This window comes from Danaus plexippus, chromosome 2 (assembly GCF_018135715.1).
Source record: "Danaus plexippus chromosome 2, MEX_DaPlex, whole genome shotgun sequence".
NCBI lineage: Eukaryota > Metazoa > Arthropoda > Insecta > Lepidoptera > Nymphalidae > Danaus > Danaus plexippus.
The window spans coordinates 3,526,170-3,549,568 of NC_083537.1; the positions used below are offsets into that span (position 1 = coordinate 3,526,170).

The 23,399-nt window shown below is 31.7% G+C and overlaps 1 long non-coding RNA gene across 1 annotated transcript in view; it reads left to right on the forward strand.

Annotated features, from left to right (window-relative positions):
• The window catches only part of LOC133319250 (uncharacterized), a 52,108-nt gene extending 42,290 nt beyond the window's left edge, over window positions 1-9,818 (forward strand). The window contains exons 3-4 of the long non-coding RNA XR_009752928.1: window positions 7,483-7,538; window positions 9,756-9,818. This is a non-coding gene — a long non-coding RNA (uncharacterized LOC133319250). The remainder of the gene's footprint in view (window positions 1-7,482; window positions 7,539-9,755) is intronic.
• The last annotated feature ends 13,581 nt before the right edge of the window (window positions 9,819-23,399 follow it).

Sequence of the window (23,399 nt, forward strand, 5' to 3'; positions counted from 1 at the left end):
ATATATTTTCAAAACAAATCTCGCTGTTGTAAATTAAGAGTGAAATTTCTTGATTTATTTCCGTACACAATGTTCCCCTTATAACTTATTTCACAAGAAAACAATACGTGTATTGTTTGTAAAGTGCGATTTATTTAGAGGCCGCTCTCACAGCGGACTTTCGTTTAAGTTTTGAAACGGTTTGATCTGTATCGGTCAGCCATTGTTAGGAAAATCTTGCTTTTTGAACGGAATAACTCGTTTGAAATATGATATTAACTATCACTAGTCTATTGTCTTCTTCATTTTCATGTATAACGGCTTTATATAGCACCAAACATTTATTGTAACATCATTGTGATTTATTTTCTTTATCTTTTCTCCAATATATTTTAACAAGTAACTTTTATCTCATAATTTTTAAATTGACCAATATAACAGCGGAGAAAAGCTTTATGTCTACTCTAACCCAACAACACTCTATATATATTCAACGTAATATATTCAACGTAATAAAACCCGCGTGTCATCGATGACTTCCAATGAATCACAAATCGGGTCACAATTAAACGGATCATATATAGTCCGTGTAACAGTACTCATGTCAGTCCTGCTCCGTAAGTAACAATTCCACCTTGAGATGCCTTATTTATTATTCACAATGAATTACATTCTGCATTATCCCTCTCAGCGAAACTCACTTACATTAGTTTAATCAGCAAAAGTATGTACATAGTCCATGTGACTTGGTTTGGTTAAATTTATAAAAAATTGAAATATATTTTTCTTTCAAATATATTAACACTCAACAATTTGTAACACCTTCGTTATTTTATTAGTATAATCGTTCAAATTCTCCGGTAAATGTAAAATTGTAAAATCTTGTCAAAATTTTTTACTTTAAGTTCCGTCTTTAAAAGTTATTTAGGTAGCACTTAATTAGGTTATATCTTTTATTATTATGTTAAATTTGATTTATATTATTTTGATAGTTTTTGATTAACATGACAGAGCATCAACTTCTAATAAAATAAACCACGTTGAAGTTGTAGTAAATCAGTTGGAAAGTCCCTTCAATCCTTGTCATTTTATCTAATAACACTGCATTTAGTGCTGGCAGTAACATTAACAGCCTCGTTAATGTTCCCTGACTGGATATTCATCACGACATGAAATTTATGTGGCTATTTCGGATGAATCCTGTTTTCATTAATTCTAATAAGATCCTCTTTAAGGGTAATTTACTTAAAAGGTGCTGAAATGCCGAATATTCACAGATGAACTCACAAACAACAAGTGTAATGATGTGAAATAATCGCATGGAATCGTATTTTTTAAACGATTTACGCGTTTCTGAAACACGTGACTGGTTGTATGGAATAACGTATGGCTGTTTTGTCACTACATTCTTCTCTGTTTATAATAAATAGGCTTTGTGTTAGTGAAAACGTTTCAAACCACGATAATAAATAGTTGATGAAAAATTTGCTTTTTAATTGACTTAAATTTTAAATAACATTTGTAATAAAAAAGGACACATATTTTTTTATAATTGATGTAGGTTTCGTCACAGGTACGCACTGTATCAGACATGCCTCTGAACATTCCCATAGCTACATCGACATCATTTGCTTATCGAACAAAAGGAAAACATTTCGGCGAATTGGCTTCATGTAAAAATCTGAACTAGCTGGTACCTACTGTTATTGAAGGGGCGCGCCCCGCCCGCTACCCTATGTGCCAACACTCTTCTTTGATATACCTCTTTTGATGTCTGCCTCGCACAATACTACTTTCATATCCGCACCTAAAATAACCTTCTTTGACTATAAAATTGGACTTTTAGGCGGCCTTTCTACCTGGTAATGATGATAATTTAGCGAGATGCATTTACTCGTACTCAACATTTAAAGTGCAACTTGAATCTTTTACCATTTTAATGTATTCTCCACAATCGCAGAGAGTATTATGCTAATATAAATTGTGGGAGCAATGTCATCAAGATTGACGACGCTGGGTACATACTTTTATTTAGAGAGAATTAATAACTAAATTGTTAGGATATTTAAAAAAAATATTCAGACAAAGTTGGTTGATGTGACATTAAAATTGTTTTGGAGCTCAAATTTTAAAGTTTTTGTAGGGTTAAAGTTCAAGAGATTTTTTATGCAAGGGTTTTTTGTCCACACATACTCAAACAATAATGAACTCATTTATTTACGCCACTCAAATACCTGAATAGATAAGCCATACTACCTTAATATAAAATACATGAAAAAGCTTTAAAGAAATAAAAGTAATTTAAAATGTAAATAATATCTTAAGTATTGCTCTATCTAACAATCTTTGAGTCAGACTACAAATAGAAGACCTTAGAATAAAGATGAGGAAGGAGTATTCGAACAGTTGATCATTTTTTTTTTTTTAACTTACAAAGAAAGTAACTTGAGTAATGCTCTCCGTCTACTTTGAGTACGATATGATTTATATTTATATATACAAAGACTTTAATGTTATAACGTTAATATAATAAATACCTTTATCTTAGTGATTTAAAAAAGTGTGATAACTATATGATCGCCTTCAGTATCCGTAATCGATTCACCGATTTGAAATTGAAATTATATTTCCCATATGGTTTAATGTCTTACAAATAAATGGGGAACAAAAATAAAAATAACTATTTTGTTAAGTTTTAAAACTGAAATGTAGTTAGTATATTTTATAACCGAATGCAAGGGATACACATTAAAATGTTTTTAATAAAATACAATATAAGAACCAGTGTAACTTAAATGTAAATATTCTTTTATGATAAATTTAAATACTTAAATTTCTTCGGTAAACGGTAAGCAAGCATCTTTTTGAGACAGCCGCCTCTTGTCATCAGATAAGACTTGCCAAGTTTGTTAGTTTGCGTTAAATTTTTTGCTATGAGAAGATTGCACTGCAAGTAAACAGAATTTAAATTAAAGACCACGATTCTAGACATTAGTGCAGTGAACTTCATTACCCATAAAATTTAATGAGACAGAGACTTATCTTAGTGACATTGATTAATCTTTAAACATCTTAAACGTTCTTTAGATTTCCCATAAAACGCTAATGAACCTTTGGTAAATTTACATTCCGGTAAATTAATATCGATCTAAGAATAATTTCTTATAACGAAACTCGAATTACCTATCTAATTATTCTCAATTGAACTGCAACTATACTTAACTTTCCACATTTGTATCCGCGTGTGATTATTGTTTGTGCACTTACTAATCTAATCTGTTGCGATAAACAATTTAAAGTCATATAAATTAAATATTAGTTAGATGATACAGTTTTTCGCGTCGAAGACGACTCGCTTCATATCTTTTAAATCTCAACACTGACTTTATTAAGTAGACTTCATAATTATTCACGTCAAGTTCTTTGTTTTATTTTATTCACAATCAGTCTGTGGTTGCATCGCAGGCGCCGATGAGGGGCTCACCGCTTCTAAATAACGCTCCTCAATATTATTTACGTTGCACTGGAAACGGAGTACCCCTAATTAATTATTCTTATAGTTTGCCTTTATTTCAACATTAACCAGCACTAGTCACGGTAGCCTTTATGATAAAATGTAATAAATTATTTAAATATATATAATGTATATTTTACTTGAAGACGTTTAATGTGAGAACAAGTGGCGTTTTTTGTGTATGATGGTCAACTTCATAAGGAAGGTTGTTTTTTAAAGTAGTGCATAAATTTATCTATTTTTAGAAATTTATCCAGATTTTATAGCTTTCAATGCAGCGGAATCGCGTTTCTCAGCTGGTTTTTGTACGTATGAAATGCACTAAATAAAAAAAAAAAGGGAAAAAAAAGAAATGTCATTTTAGTTTGTAATTATAATTGTCCCAGTTTTGCTTTATCAAGAGCAGAGAAGACCTGGCCTAGAGCTACATCAGTTTATTTCGTTTCATTTTATTTTCAGGAATACGTTTAGCTTGTTAACACATGGACGGTTTTAATAGCCTCTGCATTGTCGAACGCTAACTGGGCCACTGGGTGTCAGGATATGGGACACAGCGTAGTTATCAAGCCCTAGATGCTCATTCATTTTTATAAACAACACTTTTATAGAAATTCTTGTTTAACATTTATAAAACTTTCAAACGAACTGTTGTTTTCAGAATCTTTCAAGACTACCTTATTCTTTACGGGTTTGGAATTTCATACTTTCTTATATAACTCAACGAAATGGCTACAAGTATAAAGAATGAAAAAAAAAAATATTTTAGTAACTTAAAAAACGTTGGATTAGAATGAACAATTGATTTTACATCAATATAAATTTAGTGTATGTATGTATGTATACTGCTATCTATACTATACTTATAAATAAATCATATTCTTTTGGTTCAGTCAGGACTGATGTGAGAAAATTTGTTACATTTGAATAAACAACCGGGTATACTTTATTCGACAGGCGGTATTGTGTACGCACGCAATATTTACAATCTATACGACGGGCTACTTATTCATATCAAAATTTTGTGTGCCAATAGCTTGAAGGAAGTAAGTATAAACAGAACGCACATAAAACAAAACCTTGTATCAAAAACACTACATAACAGAACAGTCGGTAATGAATCGTAAAATGGTTACCTATTTGATGCAAGTTAAATATTCGTCACCCTACATTTATATTATAATATAAAAACCAACAATCATGGACCGTCCTCTCGAATAAATTTCAACTTATAATTTAATCTTCTTTCGTACTTGATTTGCATGCCACGTCAGTATTCAAAACTCACCCGCACCGATGAGGCTTCCTTTGACATTGCTCACGAAAAACTTTTGCTTTCGGTCTACGAATATCATAACTTTGGACGAACGGTCCGAGGGCTTCCGGTTTTGTTTGAATACCTTTCGACACGGAACCCTTGACTCAGGACTTTAATTAAAATGAACATGTATATGGAAATATCCAAATCAAAAATATATTTTAAAATATAAAATTTTAAGAGTTATTCTCAATAAAAAAGGATTTTTTTTTTCTTACTATACCCTTTTCTTATTCAACAAAATTTTAAAATGTCGGAGATCATATAAAGATAATGTGCAAGATATCAGGTCAATAATTAGTGGAATTTATGTAAGTATAACCTTGACCAAGAATTAGCAAGAGACAAAAAAATAAAATAAGCTAACATTTCGTCCCATATAATGTAGTTAATCGATAATGCTCTATAATTTCAAATTATTATGGCAAATAACACTAGCAATACAGACAAGTGGCTTATAAAACAAACTTTTAAAAACACTCAACATTAATAATAGATTTAGGCGGAAGGAAGGTAGATAATAAGTTTTTGGTAATAAATATAAGACCTTGTGAAATCTAAAACATCCAGACCAAATTAAAAATGAATAACATAGTTTTATCACTAATATATTATTTACATTTACATGTTATGTTGTTATTACTTGTAATATAAAGTAAATCCTAATTCCAAAGTACTGTTAAGAATCGCATTCACTATGTTAGCTGATATTTAAAACCAGTGCTAAACTGGTTCACATAAACACACGTCTTAAAATGATTCACGGTTCAGATAAACTGAAAACGTTGAAAACTTATGAGGACTTGTACCATTCGTAGGCAGTAAAGCGTTTTATTGCGAACACAGGTGTAGGAGACCACATTCGATCGTAAACGTTCATTTATGCGGTCCTCCTTGCTTCGGGCACAACTCTGTTCACCGATAAATGGGTCAATGTAAAACTTAACACGTAACATAAACCGTTGACGATTTTATGTTACGGAAATAGAAACGCATTATATTTTTACGGTATTTTTCTATTAGAGCTCCAAAAGAATTATAGTCACTGCATTAATTTGACATTACAGCAAGTCGTACTCGGTCAAATATAAAGAAAACAAGTGCCCGTGATAGTTCATAACGTTTATCTAAACACCAACTAATATAATATTTTCATTTTTAAATCTTCGTATATGTATATTCGTAACCTTTTATTAATCAAAATCGGTGAAAATATGGCTATTGAAGAACTTGGAATTCCTGCGCACGGAATCATTTTAGTGAATCATTGTCCACTGTGGGATAGATCTACGTATGTAAATTTCTCCTTAAACAGGGATATATTTAATATTATTGCAATATTTTCAGATTCAAACGTGATTAGTCCAAATGTTTGATAAATACTTCGCCGATTACTTCAAAACAATCTGAGATTTACCCCCTATGATGCGTTTTAACATTATTTTTTTACACTGTATAACTTTTGTCCAGTATTACTAGTGTCCGCGCTGCGATGTGTGAACTGATGAATCTTGCATATGGGTCATCAGGACACCCCTCCCCCTCCCTATCGGCCTCGAACCGTTCCCAATATCTGCTAAATTGATCTCTTCAACTAAAAATTATTCTGCGAGGCACCGCTGGAAACAATGACATATTTTCAGGACACAAATACAAATTTGATGTGAAAAATCTTTGTACATTTGTTTTTTTTTTTTATAATTGCGTTTGGAATCTTGAACTTTTCATGATGGAGCAACATAAATGACAAAGAGAATTAGGTTATATAAACTTCTATGCTTGACTATTTTAAGCATTTTTATTATTCATAACTAATGTGAGGTTGTCATTGCTACGTTTTTATGTCGCGTGGGATGGTATCTTATTTCTTTATTATATTCTATGTTTAAAACGAGATAAAATCATCTTAATATGCATGACAAGCTAATATATGAATATTCGCTCACTAATATATATTTAATATAAAACCTTATTAACTTCAATTCTCTTTGTTTGTGGTTTTAAATCTACATCAAAAACTTTTCCTACGCGCACTCCTGATTATACAAGAAATACTCAGTCCTTATCTCTATTCTCCAGTTATGTGTGTAGTTTACTTTGATGTATAAATATTAAAAGGGAATTATTTTTCTTCAATATATTATTTTTCTCTAACTTGCTATTTTCACTTTACTCTCAGTTAACTTAAGAAAATAGTCATATATGCAAATAAATGAGATATTCTATTTATTTAAAACTTATATTTTACACCTTGATTTTCGTGTGTTTCATCGGAATGACAGAATTCGTTTTACTTTAAAAAAATTATTTAACATGATATTTTTGGAATAGTTTTGGTCTATAATAACAAAATATTCGGTCACACTAGGATTGTCATAAATTTAACAATCAGTCGAAATAGTTAAGGAAAATATAGCTTTGAAATTTATATAAGTTATTAACCATTAATATTCGTGCATGTTATATCAGTAGCAGATAATATTTACGTCTGTAGACGCCATTCACATGTGAAGTGAGAGAGCAAATAACATGAATTCGAGAGACATTTACAGAGGAGAATTATTCAGTATGTTAATCTTCTCATACAAAATTTTACGTCGAAAATAATTATTATAATGATATACATATACACGTAGCTTTGATTATTACTGACGTTCGTGTGCTTTTGTTTCAGATATTTGGAATGACCAGCACTAATTCAGCATACCTACTTACGGGCCAGTCGTCCAGGTATATCAATAATATTATAATGTAGCATAAAAAACTATATATAGTTAGTGTTTTTTTACGCTGGCTGCACACAATCATACAGTATTTTTGGAAATCTTTTATTGTATCTCACCTCTTCATTAAAGCAACGTTGACATTATTTCATCCTGATAAGTTCTGTAGTTATTGTATAAATTAATAACGAACGAAAACAAAACACACACACACACACTGACATTGATATTTACGTTATGACAGTGGGACGTCAAAGCATAATATACATATAAAATATACTTCTGCATTCTTTGCATTAAGCAAGTGCTCTATAGATACATGAAATGAGATCTGAATATAAAGTGAATGAGAAGGGTGGCTTGTAATTCCATCGTTCCGGCATTCCCCTACCCGAAAATTCCAATAGCAACAAATGAAACACCAAACTGTAATAAAATACTCTACGTACATTTACGTAGGATTCTTTTAATACAGTACAGATAAATAAATTTCTTTTAACAATGATTTGTTTAACATTCAATGCTAAATAAATTTGTAGGTATCGAGACTTTAGAATTAACATTACACATAAAATACATAAAGGAAACATTTCGCGAAGAAGATAATTATTTTTATATAGTTTATCAGTACCTTTACTTTTAATACACGGCTCAGCGTTCGAAGTTCCATTAATAGTATCCTATTAAACCTTTATTCTGCGGACTCGGGATCATATATATCTGTTCCTAGCGCGCTGACAATAAGAGGTCCACGGGGCCGAATGAAAGTAACCAACCGCATCCCTATTTCCTTATAAAATACGTCAAATGAAACAGAAATCAACAGTTAATACAATTATATTAGACATACGTTGGTTAACCTAATAGCGAAATTGCGTGTTAAGTAATTGAAATCATTTTGTCTTGTGAGTGAAATAAAAAAAATATATTTGTTTATGCTTTTGGGCATGGCTCTGCTATTGGCATTATATGGCATTATAATTTGTTGACACGTAAAAAAAAGCTATCGTAATTTAAAATGATTTTCCTAACATGCATGGTAGTATATACTATATGATAGCTTAGAAGTATCTCTACTATTTCGTGAAAGGCGTTTTAAATTCTATTCGGACACTTAAGGAAAAATAGAAAAATAAAAATTAATCTTGTCACATTCACGTGATCATTTTTTTGTCTGTATAAATGACGTAATTAATTAAATCCTTGCATATTATGAAATACATATATTCTATTAAATGACTAACTTGACATTTATTGTATTAAAGGCTAAATAATTAATTAGTAGCTGGTAGTGGGCGGGCAGATATTGTATATTAAAGAAGTTGACCTCGCGATTTGTTTGATTAATTTTAGTTATAACTAGACACTTAACTTAAATTCCTTTTATTATTTTATTTATTAATTTAACTGTTTTATATTAAAACTTGAGTCAGTTATAAACATTGATTAAGGAGCGAATAGATTTTTCTCATATAATATTCTACTAGAGTCTAGAAGATATCAAATTTAAATTATATTCTTAGAATTATATTCCATCTTCGTATAACATAAATCGCTTCTATGAAATGTAAAAGTGCACTTAAGTTATCTCCGCAACCCACGGCGAAGTCTCGTCTCATTAATTACTCGCCGGTTCCAATGTATACCTTGGTTAAAGATGTCGCGATTTACACGGATGCAACGTTTCGACAATGAAATATTCCCCGCTCGCAATCCATCAAGCTCTCCCAGAATTGATTGCTTGTTAAACGTCTAAATTACCGCTTTTATCAAACAGGCGATGCGGGGATAGCTTTTGTAACTATATTTAATTATTTATTTTTTTCATACTGCACTTCCTACTTCTAGATTTCACACCCAATTTCACAATATTTTACTATTCCTTTACTTTCCTAAATACAAAAAAAAATCTTTCGATTCGATTCAGTGCTGACTGCGTGATTGATCGAATAAACACAAAACTTACATAAATTTCTCATCTATTATATTCGAAAGTAATTTTAATTATCTGTAGGTTAACAAATAATAGTCAAATTAAACCAAGAGCTTCATCTATTCCACTGAAAAAAAAAAACAGGAAGCGTTGTTAAATTGTAATTACAAATTGTGACATCTTGAATTGTAATGGCGGGTAAATCTTTAAGGCCGGTCTCTATGGTATTTAGTAAAGTGCGATAAGGAAAATGTAGACCTCCGAACTGTAATGGATGGTTCGTATTTTCAGGGCGTGGACGTGAAATGGCACGAGCGGGCATGCTGCACAGGGGAAAAAATGGAGCTGAGTGAGTAAACATCCACATAACACTATTACATAAACTATTATAATAACACAGTCAGTTAGTTTAAAACTCTATTTCAAGTCTCAGCTAGCTAGTGTTAACAATTGTCGGGTAGGTAGAAAAATCCAGCATTGTTCTGCTTTACCGCTACCCCGTTAGGTATTGAGATTATTATTGGAGAAATAATACATTAGTTATATTTGTCTATACTCATAGTAATGTAAACATTTAATATACTAAAATCAATAATAAAACACTTTGAGGTATTGTGAGTATATTCTTATATTATACTCTTATTTATCCGCTATATAACAATCATAAGATACTCCATAAATAAGTATCTCTCTAGCTATATTTATATTATTTGAAGCTATTTCTCAAATTTCATTATATATTAACAGTTAAATAATTTATTTATTGAGGCGCTTATATAAAACACGTTAGCAATGTAAGGGATTTTTTCTTAAGGTACAAAATTCTGCTTAGATCGTGGATGTGAAGTGGGGACAAAACTGCCCTCATCATAAAGTACTTTAGGGGTGGATAGGCGGGGAGCGGAGGGTTTGCTTCGAAGAACAGGTGCAGGAATGATAGAGCTATTACTTGTTTTATTATTTTTAATGCCGTTCGTAGGCAGATGGTTTTTTCTCATCGTCGAATAATATCCCGTTTCTTTGTAGCATAAACAAACCGGAGATCATTTGTTTGAAACGTCTTTAATACTTGTTTAATTACCTTAATAAAAGCGAGGCTTCTGTGACCCGGGAAATGATTTTATCTGCGAATATAAAAGAATTAATATAAAAGCAACTGTTTACAGAGGGCGTTAAATGCAAAAACGATTACTGAGTCGCGTTTCGATCGCTATAATCTGTTCGTCTTCCATTCCTCTGTAAACTTCCCAGACGCGTCCCGAATGAGTTCTATGTGTCTAGATTTGGTTAGTTATTGTTCACGGGGGACTTAACGTTATTAAGATGACGTAATAAGAACATCCACTTTGTCGTATGTTTATTGCAACAAATTTTAAATAAAATGCGACACACTCTAAATAAATGATCTAAAGTCGGATAAAACTTTTCTCATAGCACCTGCGCATATTTATCCCGGAAAGAACAACGCTTTCGGGATTCCTACGGATCAAGTCTGTTATACATTGTTATAATATTAACGCTTAGTTCAAAGTTAGGTCTCCGTTGGTTAAGTCAGTTATTCCTAGTCCAATACAACTTTATCAATGTCGCCAGTGTTCGTACTGTTAGTGTCCAGTGAGACACCCTCGCGCTTTTACGTTTTCTCACCTCCCCCAGACTAAGTTTAAATTGTCAGCTGTAACTTTGCTAGCCACTTAAATGAGCTTTATTTGTTCAGTCTAACTTTTACTTTAATTTTTTTCACACCTCCAACTTTGAAGTTCTTGCTATTTTGACTTCTATGTTATATTCAATATTTTGTTAGTGCATGCAAAAAATCTTTAATAAATTGACAAGACATGTGGAGTTTTTTTAGACATCGAGGGACAAAATATTTTAATAACAAATGAAGTTGCGAAACTATCCCATCCCTGATGATACCGGGAACTGGTAAAAAGACATATGAGAATGCGATAGTGTTAAGGAACATCTCCAGGGAGCCGACATTTCTTTTTATATTTACGTGATCCGTCACGCGCACAATTGCGTGCCGTATGCAAAATATTTCCAAGGACATCCCATTTTTATTGTAGTCGGGGAAGGAAAATGATCCGCTTACGTGTCCTGAAGTGTGAAAAGATTGAACCTCTGAACGTAAAATCTCGTAAGATTAAATGGACTTAACATTTTACTTATCATAATAATTTATTTCAAATTATCGAAACTGGATTAAATATATAGAATAAAAATATAGTTAACTTGAAGTATTTACTAAAAATACTTATTGAATAAGGTCAACGACTATTTGACCATAAACATTGTCAATAGATTTTTGTGCTGTATATACACGTAAAGCGTATAATTAACTGTTATAACTTATAAGTCTTTGTCAGTTTATTTTTATATTATCCAATATATTTCAAATATAGCTGACAAATAGCTTAGGTACAAAGCTAAAACTGTCATTGGCTTTCAAGTGAGCTTACGGTATTAGGCAACAGATGAGGTTTCGATTTACATACGTATATATTTAAAAGGGAAGTTATATTTATATTATCACTAGAACTAAGATATTATTTTTAATATTCACTTAACTTAGTTGTTCCTAGATAGAAAAGCATAAAGGTTAAAAGAATCCACGAGGGTAATGGTGGGTTGATCCTTAAAGAATGAAGGGACACAGGTCACTTATACTTTTGGTTAGAAGTGGATCAACGTCCCGTAAAAGTTTCCACGAACATGGCCGCCGAGCCCATTACAACAACCCATCAAAGCGGTACCTTCACAAAAGTTGCCTTTAAAATATTTAAAGACATTCCTGCTAAAAAAAAACTTTTTTTTTTAATGAACAGAACATGTGGACGCATTCAGTTACTTCAAAATAATTTATCTCAAAGCCTTTGATACACTAAGAGTCAATGCCTCGCAATTATAATAACCTAGTCGTCTCGATTAGCGTCTCTCAGCTCGTCTGCAGCTTACTTACAAACTGAATCTATATCGCTTTGCTGTAATTTTACGGTGCACTGCAGCGAATACCTCAAGAGCATTTACTTAGGGATTACGAAGGCTAGCAAATTAAATTTTACACATATAAGGAATGACAAGCTCTCCCAGCCGAGAAATTACTCGGAGAAATATACTCAAATCCCATTACTTGAACGCGAGTCATCCCCTCATATTAATATAACGACTTTATATTTTTTTAATTATATACGTCATTGTAATTTTTTTAAGAAATTGTCAGCAGCACTGATGTAAAGCAACTAGAATGTGTTATATTTAAAAAAAAGTTTCTGCAAGTGCACGTATTGTGCTGAACTGATTTTTTGACGACGAAAAGTCTCCTACTTGTGTTAGCAATTTCACGATAAAGGTAAATAATACGCACATTGGGCCCGTAGCGACAATTTGCTTAGGATTCTGGCCGACACTATTATCCGTGAATGGACAATATTCCACAAAAGGGACAAAACAAATTATCCTTATTGAGCTACATTTTTACATTGATGTAATATAATCGTTATTTATTCGAAAAACTAATGTTCTTTTATTAATTTGAAGGAAATTTGACAGTTTGATTGCATACTTAAAAAGTTCTTTTCTCACCTATTTTAGAAATATATTATCAACGAATACAAATCAACCAGGAAAGAGTAGTTCCAATTTTATGTGAAAGAGTTAAATTTTAATATTTATATTTCAATTTCATTTTAAAATGGACTAATTTGCCGAACATAAATTCCATACTATAGATACAGTTAGAGAATATGATTTAGGGCCCTTTTTAATTTCGTCAATTCCATACTCTGTAATTTCCGATGTCAATTCGAGGGCAATTTTGGTTTTATGTTATCATTATAGCAAACGTTATGTCATTTAACGTTCAATCCAATCTCTTCGAAATTAAAAAAAAATATGCCATATTTGACTCTTTCAAAGGCATTCAAGGGCAGGAAAAAATTTAATAAAACTCCTATATCAATAGCAAATCCCAAAATGTCTTCTATGTTGCATACATGTAAAGCTAGAATGTGGGTACATGAAATTGTCTGCCGGAGAAAAAGGCAACAGATTTTAATCCTACGCGGACTCGGTCAATTTGTTTAGGATGTCGACTTTCGATTTTGAATGGTACTCTATTCAATCTTTTCGTGCTCTAAATTCTTTAGCCCCTCTAAATAAATATTCACTAATCTACAACAGTAGCTTCCGTGGTTGGTTCTTTTAATTTTTTCACTGAAAGGAATACATGATTTTGCTCACTGTAAACGTAGTTGTAAATTCAAATTACTATCATACGATTCATATAACAACCATACGTTAGCTTGCACCATACCAATCATATTTACGGTTGGGTGTGGTATAATTTACTGGCATCCTCAATGGAAAGCGTTATGATTTTGGGTGAAAATGTCTGTTTACAAATTTTAGTTCAATATAAAAATTAATTATTACATCAGAATATAAAAAAAATATGAAAGAAAAGAAAACGTTTTTTCTGTATTCAATTACGCAAAAAAATTCATGTTACATTTTCTCAACGATACACTCCTATTCATAACTTTTTTTTAAGTTTGTCGTTTTTTTTTTTTTAAATTAAGACTATTCTGCCAAAGTGAACGGAGGATTATAATCACTTTACCCTTTACTTGTCAATTTCCATAATGGAACGCGGGCTCGATGACCAGCTGCCATTGTGTTAGGTACATATATAACACTGAAACCTTTAATACTGCTGACACAAAGGTTACAGAGCGTCCGCACGATGCCCGCGTTAGATTAGAAAGCAAATCATTTCGGGAATTACTGTTTACACGGTGGTATTGCTTGCTTTATTCGCTTTTATTAAGGGTACGGCACGTAATAGAAAGATAATGTTATGCTATAAAATATTCAATATTTCAATCGAAAATTCGAATTACAGAATCGGAATACTCAACATCATGACCGTCTCAGTCCCAGATGACAGGCTTTGAATTTTAAACAAAGAATATCAAAATGAATGAGTAAATTTTATAGCAAGAAAGGTCAACGGGCGTCGCTGTTTGCGCGAAACGAAAGTGAAGGTCCCTCCCAACACCCTCGCCAGACTTAGCCGCAGACATCGGGGAAAGTTGAGGATATTCTTACCTACCCTGTATACAATGCCATTTATACTTAATTGGACAAGGTTTTTGGTTATAACTTTATGTAATTACATCAGTTGTATGAGTTTAATGTAAATTATAAAGAATGGGACGAATGCATCCAAATAGAAAATCAATTTTATACAGAGATAAGTTGTTGTATGAATTGATAAAATTACTGTTTTATATTCAGTTTTTATGGACGTACTAAACATTTATGATAGGAATACTCTTGGACTTTAGAGTTTTATTTAAATTAACTACTGTACGTAGTACAATAAACTTGACAAAGCAGTAAAAACTATTTAAAGCATTTCACACTTTACTCTCTATAGAACAAATATTTTAAGGAGTAATAAAAGTCGAAAGTTTACAATTGAAATAAATACTGGGTTTATCACTGGTATCGTTTGAAAAGAAATAGAGATTTAGCAAAAAAAATAATAATAAAAAATTGTGGAAGAGTAGTTGTGACATTTTAAGCAAGTTACGCATATAAGAGTGGCCATAGACATGTGGCATAATTTAAGCTCCCTCCCTAACGAGCTGGCACTTCACTAGAGGCTCTTCTCTCATTTATTGCAGCACTCTCAGACTAGATATTGTTAGGTTTGTAAACTTATTGTCTGTTGGTATGATAATACAAACTTATTTAAACCTACTGACAAATGTCAACAATTCACCAAGAGACACAAATAAGTCGGCTAAACCGCGGCCAATTGTAATGGTATAAGTACAAATTTGTAAAGAAAACAATTGAGATCCCCCACTGTTCTTTAAAATAGTAGATTTTAATGTTTTACAATGTTTCTGAGAATATTACAAATTATATAAAAAGCATTCAGAACTCGCATGTCCGTGTTATGAATTCGGGTACCTTAAAAAGAGTATTTTTTGCCGCTTACATTATGCTTGCGTGCATATCCAACAAAGCCTATGTGTTTCAGTGTCATCGACCTAACAACGACGAAACTCCTCGTGAAATGCCCTAACATTTCCTTCGAAAATTCCCTATCAGATTTTTTGTTCAACGAAAAAACAATAACTATAATCCTCATCATTTTAAATTGTTACTTCGAAGTTAGCATTTTCATAGTATCGTGCGTGTATAATTATATAAATTTACATAAATTATTATATAGAAACTCATTTCTGGGGCCTTCTTAAACTTGTAAATTGATATTTAAACTCATTAAAACATTCTCCATTCTGCAGAACCGTAAAAACTTTACACGCGATGCTTTTACTTGATTAAGGTTACATATTTTGAATGTTGGGTTATTATTATTGAATAAAAGATTATGTTTACATAAAGAGCAAATCTTATAGAGCATCTCATTTTACCAAAAACTTTTAATGATAAATTGTCCGAAAAACAAAAACACTATAAATATTATAACTATTATTAAACATAATTTTACATGTAAAATAAAACATCGGTAATAACTTTATAGGAAATACAGGATTCGCAAAAAAGTTATGACATTATTATTTATAGTGTGTTTAAAGAAGTACTTTGATGAGTAGGCGGTATTTTACTGGAAATCAATAGTCTCCGCCATTTGTACCGTTTATAGCCCATTCGGATTTACTAAAAGAAATATATATAGCCGTTGTGTAGCCAAAAATGTCGAAACTACATTAACAGAAAGAAGTATCTCCTATTTTGTTTAAAACTACCTTTTACTTCAACCCACGTGATACATGTAAATTTATCTTTCGATTACAATCGTATACAATACAACTTATTAATTTATTCTTACTCATATAACAGGTTCTACAATATTTGTGAAATAAGAAATATTTACACGACATGTGTAATATATCGCGATGGTTAGAATTAAAGCTGTCTAATAATTAGTCCTTTCATCCCATATAAAACTTCAACTCACGTGTTACGTAAACGCGTCATGTTTTATTCAAAGGAGGATACAAGTTGTATTTTATTCATGTTATTCAATGTTCATCATAATGGGAGGCACTACACTAGTAAAGCACGTCAACACAGTTTAAAAGGTCGCTTGTTTCCATTACCACCTGGCCGTCAAAGCGAGTATGATTAATCTAATTTATCAGTTTCAAACAAGAGTTGCTCCTGCATGCTGGCCACTCTTTAGATTCAACCCCCCACCACTCAACTTAATGGTTTACATCGCTCTTAGTATATACATCATAAAGGCTTCACCCTTCTGTTTCTTGTCGACAACACCTGGGCGTTCTTGCGAACGAGTTACAAATTTTGACTTACAATTTTTTTTTATTTGAAATTCGACTTTTCGCTTTGCTCGGATTGCTGTTTTCAATCGCCATCTCAATAATAATAAACTGAGATTTATCAAAAAAACAAAATTCATGATTTTAAATTCGTGTTAGGTCGAAACAAATAGGAACCAAACATTGTCTACTGTAAGAAGATAAGTTTTTAGCTAATTAAGATCATACGACTGAACTGAACGCCAATGAATATATCCTAATTTGATATTAAATTTTAATTTAAATCAAATTGAATGTCGCTATTAATTATCAGAAACTGTATTAGGGAACTTGCAAAAACCTTGAAATATTGATCAAATCCCCCCATCGAGTTTAATTAAAACTAATTGCAAGGGCACACCGTTTAGATAGCTTCGAATCTTGGCTCTGACTAGTGAGGGGAAGATCCGCGTTCCCCCTTGATCCCCTCACGCAGATAATTAACTGCAGATACCGTCATGGGGTTCTATAGAATTTCGTTCGTTTTTAAAGAGCGAATATCGGCTTGGAACACCACAATTTTGATGGGGTTGATACAATTTGTAAGGGGCTACTAAACACTGTGATTATATTGATTTTGTGATGTCTCACTCGACAGCCGTTTAGAAACGACGCAAGAAATTTTTGTTACGAATTCGATCATACTTTGTTGTTGATTCCATAACTTTAATACATTTGATATTTTTTTTTAATAGAAGAGTATTTTGAGATTATCTTTTTTTATATCTGAATCTGAGTTAATTTTTTCCAATACCACAGGTATTTCATAATACAACATACAACAAAAAAAATTACAAATTAAAAAAAATATATGAAGCTTTGTTTATTTTATTAACGTTAATTTTACAGTTTAATAGTGCAACATTTTCGTCCGTACTGCAGTATGGTCACTGCCGCCCATTCACGGTTTAAGGTATTAGGGAGAGTACACACAACGCCAGACGAATAAATCAAGCTAGTAATGCCGCAGCATCCGACGTCTCCGCTTATTGTTGAGATGCGCCTAATGTTTGCCACTCACACTCGCACCCTCAAACGCCCCATGGCAACTCAGGAACAAGGGCGACGACATTATTTATTAACTCGCGCTTATTGTTTTTCCCTTCCTAGGAAAAATGCATTTGAATAGCTTACAGAATATACACAGGAACTGCGAAATCTGCATTAGGAGGTTTTAAATTATTCAGAGGCATTTTTGTGACCGCCTGCTGGTTCTATTCACAATCAGTGAGCTCAGTGATTTGAAGTTTTTGTATTGGTGACCGTTCCAATAGGTATAATAAGTCTCCTTTGTTTAATTTTCATTTTATCCCATTGAAATTATACAATGAAGTTGGTTTTAAGTTAACCTAAACTATGTAATGAAAGTCCTTAATGAATTTTATGTAACAATAAAATCATTAATTAGCCAATGGTCTACGTATATAGGTATTCCATATTAAGCTACTGAAATCTTTTTGTACTAAATTGATTTTATTTAATTTACTAAATACGTGTTTTAAAAACTTATAACGGATGCGGTGAATTAGAAGTTGGAATTTATATTTGGACTAAAAAACGAAATTCTCTTCATGAATATAAGATAAGTTTTAGCAAAATTTAAATATTATATAATTTGTTATATATTTCAATTCCTTTTTTTAGTTCCACATCAAATAAATCCAAATTTTGAATAATTCTTGTGTCTGTTTATGTCTTTTAATTATGTCTTTTAATTCAACTGTATTGTCCTTGATTATTTTCCACTATTTTTCCATTAATATAAATCGCAACTAAACTCATTATTTCATCTTATATTTTAAAATATTGTATAGTTTTTTAAACCAAATATTATTGCATATGTGTATACAAAAGATCTCAAATTTTTAAATGTTGGTATTAAAAATAAATATCGAACTCATCAATCTCATATCATAAATCCTTCATGGATCGCTTTTAGATAAATATTTTAAATTAAGTAAACCAACTAAATCATTGAATTATTAATTTAAATTTTATTCTCTTTTGTTACACCGTCCGACGATAAAGGAAGAAATTTAATCAATTCTCAACCTATAAAAGGAAAACGTGGAATAAATTGTTTTGTAGACTTCTTTTTTGTTTATTTTATAATCAAAACATTTAAACAAGGTGTCATAGTACGCACTTGCTAAACGCATACCTCGTTTTGTAAACGCAGTCGAGTAAAACGAGTAGGGGCAGAAAAGGAATTATAGAACATAAAACATTTTTTTCCTTTCTCGTTCTACCGCAATTCATCAATACCTATCTTAAACTATTGATCGGATTTTCTGTCCGACTGAAAAAACGTGTAAAATGTTTTGTCATATTAACTATTACTCGTGCACAACAAATCTTAGTCCAAGCGAACGAAGTCGAGAACAAGAGCTACTCATTAATATACCTCATAACTCACCAACCAATAGTAATACAATCTCCCTAATGAATACCCGCCCAAATATTATTTCGTCTTGATAGTTTCTGTTTTTAGTTTTTTTGTTATTATGCAAGCTGTGTTTATAGCTGTGCAGATAACTGTCATAAAATATACGCAAAGCAATAAAACTATTTCAGCTCCCAAACCGTAAGTTATTCTCGTCGAGTGAATACGAGAACCGATAGTATAGTTGGCAATTTATGAACGCGAATACATTATTGTGTTAACGAAAAGCATAGGTTTTTCATCGTCGCGTCGTCTGGCTTTGGCTTACGATCAATAAGACAACAACCAACAAAATATTAAGCTCGTTGTTATATATATGGCGATTGATTTACAAAAGCTTTTAGAAATTAATACATAATACAAATAGATTTTAAAATCAAAATCACTATTGAACATTTCACTTTAACGCGTTACTATAAATACTGTTTGCGAGTCGACTCTCAAAAGGAAACAATTTAGTCAAACAAAGTCAAATCTGCCGTTAATGGAATAATACGAATTGTTTGGCAGAAGATCAATAACATTATGGCCAGAAATATAAGGCTTATCGTGAACAATATCACAATTATATCCCTCAATCAATATAATGTTGTTATCCTACTGAATAAGATATTAATTAGTTTAGCAATATGCTTGGTATACTATTATTATAGGGATTCATTATACAATGCACAAAAGAAAATATGTTCCTTACTAAGTTATGTTGCCAGCAGTAACATCAGTTAGTAAGTCATATAACATAATGGCGTTTTAACGACAACGTTATTTAGAAAATTAACAGCTTTAATTTGTAGAATAGGGAAATATAAAAAATAGTTATAATGAATATTAACATAAGAAAATTTATTAAAAAAGTAGCCAGATTTGATAAAAAATTGAGTTTGATGTTTATATACAAAATTCGAACTATTGGAAAGTCCTACAGAAAAAGACATCTTGCCACAATAGAATCGAGTTATAAAAACATAAAATGTTATAATGTAAATATAAATATATAAGGATAATAATTAATGATTAATAGTAAAGATCTTAAAGACCTCTTGCAGATGTGAGCATTCAAAGCTCAAGAGATAGAAAGCTTACAGGGGCTAACAGCATGAGATAACAGTACCAGAGAGAATGAACGGCTAAACCCAACCGGTGACGTATGAAGAGCCATTTGAGCTTTTGATAAAATTCAGAATGGGACCATATTTGCGCAAGCCAAAAATGAACTCAGTAACTATATTTTCAAGACGCTCAGGTTGTTCAAAATGTTCCTGGTCAAATTAAGTAATAAATTTTAGAAAGAAGACATCAAAGTGTTAACATAATTTTTGTGGTACTGAGAAGAAAACTTCGCAGTCAATTTAACGTGCTAAGATTTTTTTGAATTCTCTTACTAATTAGTACAATACGAACAGACAAAGACTACTCCGACGTCAAAGTATAAATAAATTTCTCTCGTTGAGGACTAATGTAGTAAAATTACATTGGGCCTTATAGAAAACAAAAAGAACGTTTTAGTAAAAGTTGAATCTAAAAACCGATGAGGGAGCCGCATTCACTTGATTGTTTTATCAGGAACGGTAAAGGATAATTTCACAGATAACTTTAAAATGAATCATGAAAGCGTAGCTGTGATACAACAAAAATTTTACATTAACCGCTCCCTTCCAGTCTCGTATACCAAATTTCGGTGACACTGCTAATGATTTAGGGCGAAAATTAAACTCTCCCTTAACGCGACTGACCATAAATATTGTCATATAATAACAAATCACGCGGGATGTATTACTCAGCATAATTTTAATGAAATTTGAAAGGGTTAGTATCTGGTCGTAGCTTCAAATTTCACATCAAGCTGCCTTGGAAATAATATTCTATCAAAAATATTTTTCGTTTCTATTTTAAGCCTGTCTTTATAACTGTCAGAATGATTCAATAAAGTTTCCGCCTTATTAAACGCAATTCCAAGCTTAAATGAATAATCCAACATGAACGCCATTTGAGCGTAACGTAATTACTAAATTACATTTAAATAAAATAAGGCTGTAGAGATATTATAAGTGTGTTTTGGAAAGGGCTCCACAAGATCGCTTGGCTGCTGTAATTTTCTGAGGAGAGTTCCGTCATGCGGACGTCGTGGCATAACCTCGAGATGTCGACTAATTGCTTAATTAACACCTCCAATCTAAGTCAGCTCAGCGCCACTTTGGTGTTATGTCTGCCATCTCCAGTTTGTTCTGTCGTTGTATTCCATTGTTTAATATTTCTTGCACTTCAGCTCTCAACGTTGTGTTAAAGTGATCGAATATTTACTAAATAAATACCCCGAATAATCACTGTCTTCCGTAACAGTGGATTGTCCACTAAAAGCTTGAAATTTCTTACCTCTTTCTTAAATATCCGTTTGGCATGCTCCATTATCACGTATTTATTCCTCTTTTTAAGAACAAACAATTTATACAAGAACAAATTAAGTTCATCTAAACTTGTATTAGTTGATTTGTAATTTATGCATTTCATAATATAAATTAGCTACGAAACCGATAGCAGTCATAACTAAAAAATCGATATTTAAGACCTCTTGGAATTGGCAAGTAATCCAGCAGTTGATTTATTTGAAAGGGACACATCGTTCCCAAGAGTTACAAGTTCAATATTGACTCACAAAAATTGCTTAGCCGCTGCAGCCGATAATAGTAAGTGCTTATTAGGAATGTAGACCTTAAAACATTCGCTTAGGGGACAAATTGCTTCCGGCAGTCGTTTGAGCGAGGTGTTGTTAGTCGCCGCGCTTATGGCATGTCCTCGACGCTCCTTCCGTCGCGCGGAAAGAGACAATAAGATTCACTGAAAATCAACACTTTAATAGCCTTGACAACTTTATAAAAACCGACTTTGTTTGAGAAGATAAACATGTTAATATGTATTTAGATAGCTTCACAGCATATTTATCTAAATAAATCAGTATATCAATTAAACATATATGCAAATAATGTTTTAATGAATCACCCAAACTTGCAGTAAACCACAAATAGAGAGAGCGTTACTTTACTTACATGTTCATTAACTGATATTAATAAGGTCAACTGTTCATTATTATTATTTTTTTCAAAATATTCCATTTTAAAATCTATTTTCTCTGACATGCGATTTGAAATTCGACTGATGCATACAGATCGTGGAAGCAGTCAAAAGCGTGCATTTTTACTAACATACTTCCTAAATGACTGAGTGAAAAAAATAAAATATATAAAAAATTAAAATTCATTTAACTTCTTTTTATTTGTTCTATAAAAAGTATAAATAATATAAAAATTATTTAGGAATAAAGAAGTGATATTTTACTTTTAACTTTATTCGTAATTCGTATCTTTAATATATGAATATATTACACCTTAATTTATTTAACAGGCTCTTACTTTAATGCATATACAAAATTCAGCTGTTTAAAAACGAGATAAAACTTTCCTACTTACTCGAGTGTAGCATCTGTCTCGGGGAGTTCGGCAAGATCAGTCACTCTCGCCTAAAACTTACAAGACATCCCGTACTGAAAGTCTAAAACAAAACTACACTACTTTCATGAAGTCCTCGTATTCGTGCCTTCACGCCGTCCATACTTGGTACATTCAATTGCTCGGAATATATCTTTATCCGTACCATTTAACGAACCACATGTAACTTATATTATCTTTAAAAGACTTATTATATGGCTTCTGCATTTCTTATCTCATCCCGTAAATGCTGGGCATATATGAGTGCTTTATTTTTGTTAAGAGACGAAAAAAGAATGATTGTTGTTTAAAGCAAAAGGACCGTAGAAATATAAATGTTAATCAATACTTGTAGTTCAGCGGCTTAAAACTAACTTTACTTAAATTCCTAACTACTTAATTGACAAATTCGTCCAATTAGAAATTACACTGACCGTAGTTGTAAATGGAATGTTCTTTAATAATAAGTTTCAAGTAATATTTCGATTTATCGTCGTAAATTTTTAAACGAGGCCATTAAAATATTGTTGGAAGCGACTTTTAATCGTCTATATTGCATTAGAGACTAGACCTTTGTTGTCTATAGATAATGATATATAAATTGTGTATTGATAAATTAATTCGTGATCGCTAATTGATCTCGTGTTTT